Source organism: Mya arenaria, chromosome 4 (assembly GCF_026914265.1).
Source record: "Mya arenaria isolate MELC-2E11 chromosome 4, ASM2691426v1".
Classification (NCBI taxonomy): domain Eukaryota; kingdom Metazoa; phylum Mollusca; class Bivalvia; order Myida; family Myidae; genus Mya; species Mya arenaria.
The window spans coordinates 6,425,851-6,433,676 of record NC_069125.1 but is presented as its reverse complement, the minus strand read 5'-3'; the positions used below and the strand labels follow the sequence as shown (position 1 = coordinate 6,433,676).

At 35.6% G+C, this 7,826-nt stretch overlaps 1 long non-coding RNA gene across 1 annotated transcript; it reads right to left on the bottom strand.

The window, feature by feature from the left end:
* Nucleotides 1-4,983: 4,983 nt before the first annotated feature.
* On the bottom strand, nucleotides 4,984-7,119 carry LOC128232571 (uncharacterized). The gene is made up of 5 exons (XR_008260548.1): nucleotides 6,968-7,119; nucleotides 6,370-6,464; nucleotides 6,025-6,115; nucleotides 5,663-5,740; nucleotides 4,984-5,173 (listed from the first exon to the last, which is right to left on the bottom strand). It is a non-coding gene; the product is annotated as an uncharacterized LOC128232571 (long non-coding RNA).
* Nucleotides 7,120-7,826: the final 707 nt, after the last annotated feature.

The window sequence follows — 7,826 nt, the reverse complement described above, 5'->3', positions numbered from 1 at the left end:
TTTTTCCACTTTTGTTGTCGAAGGTAAAACTATTTCATCTCAGATAATTATATTTAACATATTTGCGTTAAATAGACGTCGATAACCATGCAACTATATACAGGTACTGCTTTCTAAATATCTAAATATTTTTGTTAAAATTGTTATTTTGTAGCTTGATAACTGCATGCATTCTGTATGTAATATAACTGTTTTTGAATGTTGTAATGGCCCATTGGGACAACTAAAAGGGGTCCTCGAGGTCACAAAAAGAAAACAAAAGTTAATAATATTATGAAAATATGAAATGTCTATATTAGCTTTCGATAACAACACAATATATATGGTAAAATACACAAATATTGTAAGATATATCTTGCAATTCATGTGTCCTTAACGCTTGTTTTGTAAAATATAACTTAGATAAAAACAAGGGTAAGTCATTGGAATGAAACACGTAGATCCTGAAGCACATGCTTTACCTATCGAGATATACAGAAAAGAAATCATCGTTATGACGTTATAGGCATAACGACATTTATTTTAAGGAAATAAACCAATCTGTTTAAGTCCTTTTAGAATTGATCATCTAGTGGCAGTATACACAACTTGGTAATTTTGACGCAATTTTTGTCGTTTGTCGACTCATTCTGACAGCCGGAAGTGCAATTGACTTTTATAGACTGCTTTCGATTCTGGGATCGAATGTAATAAGAAAGCAAGATTTAAGGCTGAACTTAGTAACCAGTCTGTCACAGCTCTTCTATTCTGGTTGTGTCGTCTGTAGAATAACATTCATGCATTTATAGCTTCATAAACTCGTATTAAATCGAAGTATTTTACTTTGTTTTTCACCTAATTTTATGTTCATATTGCACATAATTGCGTAAGGCTAAAAGGAAAAGGAAACATCAGGTGGAAGAGGACCTTGTCGAGGAAAATGTGAAAGATGTAACCTGCGTGTGAGAACCCTTCACATGTTATTGATTTTGAGAAAATAATATTGGCCTCAAAAATTATTCCGGGGAGTGGTGATGGCACAGATTTACCAGGTCAGAGTACAGGTCCAGAGACCACTTTGCCAAATTCAGTTGTTCGTCTTAGTGATGACCCACAGCCATTGAGGGAACATAATTAAAAGCGGAGTTTTCTTAATTTGGCGCTCCTGTTAAAAGGATCCATTGAATTGCAACACTTTGCAAGTCGTAACATTTTGCAGCTAAATTACGTCGGTCAAATTAAGTCAAAGCCCCCCGCGAGTGAAAAATCAGTAGCATCGAAAAATGAAAGGACGCCTTTATTAGTTTTTCAGGTGTGTATCTTGCAAGATTTCCGGGTAAGGCCAACGAGTTATTACAATAAATGTTCAACAGAGAGAGCTCTAAGCAGGGGGTTTTCGCATAGCGGGCTTACGATGAACAGTTTCGGCTACGCCAGTCAATTAATCCGTCATCTTGGGCTCATATAAACACAGATCTGTGGTGGCGTTGCACACAGAACAGCATACCTGTCAATCATATTGGGCCAGTTCCATCGACCTGCAAATTCACATGTCATAAATACAACAATGGCAATTGTAAGTGGCCGAGTTGTTGTATAAGTCGTACATGTTCTGGCTGTTGTGGTCAACACTCCGAGGCGAGCTGCTTTGAACCCATTACCTGTTACACGCTCTCCAGCCGCCATCAGAGGCCGCCAAAATGTTTTTCACGGTAGTGGCAGACCCTTCTTTCGATGCGCCCGCCATGGAGCCAAATAATTTGAACGTAACAAGTTTGTCCCCACCCCAATAGTTGTACATTAATTGCAATTGCATGCGCAAGTATATGATTGTATCAAGTTACAGAATATTCTTAACGGTTTCCAAGTAGGTTTTCCAATATATTATGCCGGGCAAAGTGTGGCGCGGAATTCAAAAAATCTTCGTTCAGATCTTGCTTTGCCAGATATTGTATCACAGAAATAAATTCAGAAATTGCTTAAAAACGGGTTGCGGGCCTTTCACTTTTTCCCCTTTTGAGAATTTAATTGTCTCACCACTCGGACTAGTGCCTAAGAAATCCAGTAACCCAAACGCGCCGGATGTGAATAAATTTAATTGCGTATAATTCATCACATTTCTTTCCCGGAAGGGGATTCCGTATAATATTATATAGACCAAAGCTAGTATCTGTACAATATACTGGTTTTGACGAAGAGTCGCCATGATTCAAAGATTAGGAAAAAAATGCAAACTGCTCAAAATGGACATTAAACATAATTGTCGGCAAATCCCCATTAGACAAATCGATTTTAACCTGTAAGGCTTGTGGAGTTTTGTGCTGTTCTTCCATGTTTTTTATGTTTGTGATTTTATGTTTTATGTTTCATGCCTTTGGCGTTTACCCAGTGCTATTAAACCGGGTTTATGTTTAAACTATTTGCTACTGAGCTTGTTTCTGTAGCTTTTCGCATAAATATTTAAACATAAAGAGCAATATTTCTTTGACAAGGCATTACCTTTTGGCGCGTCTTTAAGTTTCAGCACCTTTGTAAGTTTTTCAAAGTTACTACAATATTGTGTTAGAAATAAAATGTCACCAGGCGAGTTGCTGCACTATTTGGAGAATTGTTTAGAGGGGGAGGGGGGAATAGAGCGTTGTTAGTTAATCATGAATCTTTTTATTAATACTATGGCGGACATAAAATAACACATTGCATACGAAAAAACGGAGGAACCGGCCGAAATATTAGATTTTCTAGGTTTAGAGCCGAATTATAATAACATGAATGTTAAAATACCGCGAGAAAATATGGAGCAGGTCATCGAAAGGATAATTGTCGTCTTGGTTAAGCTAAACACAACATAAGAGGCTATGCAATCCTTGATTGGCTCATTATAATTTTGTTGCAGAGCCTTACCAATGGGTAGACATTTCTGTCGGCGCCTAATTGTCTCAATTTGCGGTTTAACGAAACAGTATCATCATATAAGAGTAAATAAAGATATAAAAAGCGATTTGCGGATGTGGGTCGAGTTTTTTTCGGTCTCATGACGGAGTTTCTATCTTTCATGACAGATTTTGGATTTCAAATGAGGATTTCGAGCTTTTCTCAGACATTGCGGGAGGCGTAGGTTTGGGGTTTGGAATTTATTTTCAAGGTGAATGGTGCAGTGCAAAATGTCCCGATTGCTGGTATAACTCAGGTTTGTCCAAGGATATAACTTTACTCGAGTTATTCCCTATTTAAGTTTCGATTTTTATTTGGGAGGATAGGTTCACCAAAAATAAAATAAAGTTTAATTGCGATAATGCAGCGGTGTATCAGATAATGAATAGACTATCGTCAAAAAACCCTAATGTCATGCGCTCGGTAAGAGTTCTAACCCTAAAATGCCTCAGATTAAATGCAGTAAAAAAGTGACAGCATGTTACCGGGAAAAGTAACTCAATATGCGATGCATTGTCTCGTTTTCATTACGAGAAGTTCAGACTCTTGGCCCCAAACGCAGAACGCGAGCCGCGACAGGTACCCAGGCTTCTTTGGAAAATATTCAACATCAAAAACTCCTTGCGGCCGGAATAGCTCCGAATACAAAATTGGTGTATGCTACTGGCCTGCACGCGTCCAAAATGTAGCGCGAAAAGTATATGGTCGATCGGGATTGGCCAGGTAACAACACATACTAGTAGTTTTGTTCATTGCGTATAGTTTTGAAATAGGTTGCGCATCAAGCACTATTGCAACATACATAGCAGCAATTAATTACTTTCATAAACTTCGTGGATGGTTCGTTTTTCAAAATTCATTTATCACACAAAATATGTTAGAAGGTTGCCGCCGAGGTAGACCATCAAAAGACAACCGCGCCCCCGTGATGAAAAAAAAATCTTTGTTGAGATATATTTCGTACTAAAGGAAGTTTGTTATACTCAATACGAGGCGAGTCTGTTTCACACATTATTGACATAAGCATAGCCATCGAAACGAATGTGTTGTTTCTAAGTTCACCAAGGGCTGTTATAATTCATCTCGGGGATAGCGATCTTGTGTCTGAGTCAAGAAAGAGCTGTGTTACTTCCGAACCGCATTCCCGGCCGCAACCATAGTCTGGGTCGACATTATTTGACGCCAGAAGTGGCTGGGGGCTAGCGACGCGAAAGCGATTGGAAACAAACGTATACGAATAAATAGACTGTGACGTTCGTTAATTGCAGGGTGTTCTACGTACAAACCTTGCGTTAAGTTTAATTTTTAATATTTAGCAAAGGGGTAAAAATACAAATGATCTGCCCTTATCTCAGCTGGTTGTATTTTTTACGGACTGCTTGTCGCCTTAAAGCTTACCCTTACAGTTCCGTTTTTTTGCGAACGCATATGTCCACCTTTTTGTTTTAAAAACAACACTGCCTTTTTGTTCTGAATTTTATTACAATAAGTAGTACATTGTTGCTGTATATTGTGATGTCATCCACGTTATATTCTCTGTTTAAAAGTAACAACTCAATAAAATGCTACCTTATAAGAGCTGGTATTTGTTAGAGTTTATTTCACTCATAAAATAATGAAATAATTAATGTTATTCCACACATGTTTTCTTTTATTTGAAAGATTTTGTACTCTTCAAGATGAAAATAATTGTAAAATATGTTGAAATAAAACAGGAAAGTCGCAGAAATTAAACTTTTGGTCTCTGTATTACATTATGTACACTTCATTATATTGAAGACTCATATCAATGAGATTTTCAACATTTTAAAACTTTTATCTCGTTTTAAAATATTTCAGTCTTCTAATGTACACGACTGGTTTGATGGATAGCATGAGATTAAATTATATGTGAATGAAAAACATTTCGTTAAACCAATATGTATCAAACCAATACAATTAGAGCAATCGAAACAAATTCAAAGTATAAGTAGGATTAAATGTGTATTATCATTTAGATCACTTAGATTACAAACATTACAAAGATGAGATAAATAATTGGGTATAAAACAAAAGGGTTATTTCAACTCTCGTCTTATATTTGATGTTAATGGAGAAGAACTGCGACACCTTTGTAACGTCTTTGCGATCTAATTGTTTTCTTTTTCACAAAGTGGATAGGTATCGGGGTGCACACAGGAAGCGTCGTGCCAAGAGAAGCTGTCCGATTTGAACAAAAAAGAACACACCTCTTGTCCATCACCAGGCTGAAATGTGCCCCAGTCTGTAAGCAAGTTGAGGATAAATGAAGAAAAAATATCCACAGCAAGGAAATAGTACCTGTTGAACATAAAGTTATATCTAAAAATAGCTTAATCGAACAAATACCGAAAAGAACACGATCAGATTAATTTAGAATTGATTGTAATTCGGTGTTTTGTTTACTTGGAGCACAAAAGTTTAGGTTTTGTTATAGGTTTGGTATTGTTGTCGACATAGGCGCCGTTGTCGGCCAAAGCTAAAATAAAATTGCAAGGCATACATAACTGTATATATTGAGATAACTTTTGTGTTTGTGTCAACATTAGCTACGTCGTGCAAAAACATGGCCCTAGCTAAAAAATGTTTAAGGCATCCAATGTTACCTCATTTAATTTGTATCCAGAGACAATTCACACATGTGTAGCAATGCATATTATTTTGCTCCAGCATTCGTAAGGTTTTGCCACTTTTTGACAAAAACCTACATTATAAATCAGTTTGTAATAATTACCAGTGAAAGTAAGGTTGGAACCATCATCGAACCATTTCCACCCACCGGAATAAACCAGACTCATCCACCAGTTGTGAGCTGTTTTGTCGTGAAAAATTAATTGGATTGCAAAAATACCAGTAATGATATAAATTTTATTTCTTCCATTTGAATATAAAAATAATTCGAATTGATCCCTGGATAAACTTTGATGGATGTATTATTATTGTAAATATCAGTTCTTATACGAATATAGATCACCTTTAACTTAGCTTTAACGTACGTATGACAAAAGTATGGGAAATAAAGTCTGAATTTCATATATATTTATCAAATTAAATCATGTCAGCAGCATTTAAAACTTTAATTGGTGCACTACTTACGGGTCATTTGACCTGCAAAGCTTTAAAGGAATGCATTTTCTGAAGAGTTGTTGATATGCACAAGATGACTGCCGTACTGTCCACAAAAGCTCTAGAAGGACAAAAAACACAAAGAAATACTCCTGTTACATATTGCTATTACGACTCTCATTTATGTAATTGCTTTATCTATAACGACTTAATGTCCGAAAAAATACGTTTTGATTGTAATGCGCAATTTCGATCTTATAGTTATCCGTGCCATTTAAACTTATTGTTGCGTTAACTTTAATCAGTCGTTCTCAAATACATCAATTGAAATATTGTAAAAAGGAAAACACTTCAATAATATTCAATATACTTTACTTTGGCCTCTTCAAAAGTTAACGAAGTATTTCCAAACAGATAACAAGAGCCTTGGTTATATAACCACCCATCTGGACACGTTGGTTCACATTCTCCTACAATGTAATAATTTTAAACGTAAAAAAACAACGGTGTTATTTTTCATCCGGAAACACGGAGTCACCTATATCTTTAATACAATAATCCAATAGAAACTGCAGGGACAAGCCCTAGAGCTTAGCATTCAACTATGACTCTGACTATGACACTTTTTAGAGGCATAATGTCTCCTACAAGATAAAATATTTTAACGTTCAAGAACATGTTTTTCTTCTTTTCAAACATATATCAGGAACCCTTGTCATAAATCACATAAAATAATAAAACGGACACTACAACGACGGTCAAAGCATTTAACTATGACCCTGTTAAGACGAGCAAGGTAACATACTAACAGACATTAAATATCAGCATAAATTTACATGTAATTTTTACGTCTTCGATATAAATACATACCATAACTAAACATAATTTTTTTTAAAAACGGTAACTGTAACAATTACTTTTACTTAATATTAAAGAATGATTAATATATGCATATTCATTTATTTATGGTTACCTCTCCCCAGGGCGTTTTTCAATAGTTCCAAACTCTTTGACACAGTTGTTTCGAGGTCCAGTTGGCAGGTACTTTGAAGAACGGTGTTGCCATTGGCAACTTTTATAATAAAACAGATGGCAAGAGTCACCGCGAACTTCATTTTGATTCCTCCAGGCAAAGTAAATCCGAATTATGAAAAAGGAAGTCCGCTTGCTTATATTTATATATCTGTGAACAAAAAATGCTGACCAACTTGTGAAATGTGAACCAGAGCTTGTGGTGTGCTTTTTCAGGATATTGTCAAATTGCATGTGAAACATTTAATAGGAGGAAGAAAATAATAAAAGGAAATAATATCACAGTCAACGAATAATTGGTAAACAAAATAAGGAAGGATCAAGGCCAATTTTTGGAACTCGAAATGAAAAGATTACAGCACAATGTAATGCCAATAAGTTGAATATGAATGTAAACAGTGAGTATGTTTTCTTATTTTTCATTTTTAGAGTTTTATACGAGTAAATTAAAAAAAAAATGGAGAATGTAGTTCCACATAGGAATGTCCATGAGTTGTTCTAAATGTAAAAGTTCTGAATAAAATTTAATATCTGATCGTCTAGAACTTGCATAATTGCTAGACGTTAGTGTTGACAACGTAAAAATCTGGATTTTCGTGAGAATCATTCTCGTATCTAAGGTTTAAGCACTTTCTTTACATGTGTGTGGCTTTTTTATTGACAGATGGTTGCCGCGTTATATAACCTCTTCATTGCCACCACAACGTTCAGAAAATCGAGCGTAGTGCAGCAAGTATAACAAATAAAGTTCTAAAATTTGTGACCACGACCCTTTTTAGAGGCATAAGGTCTAACAGACA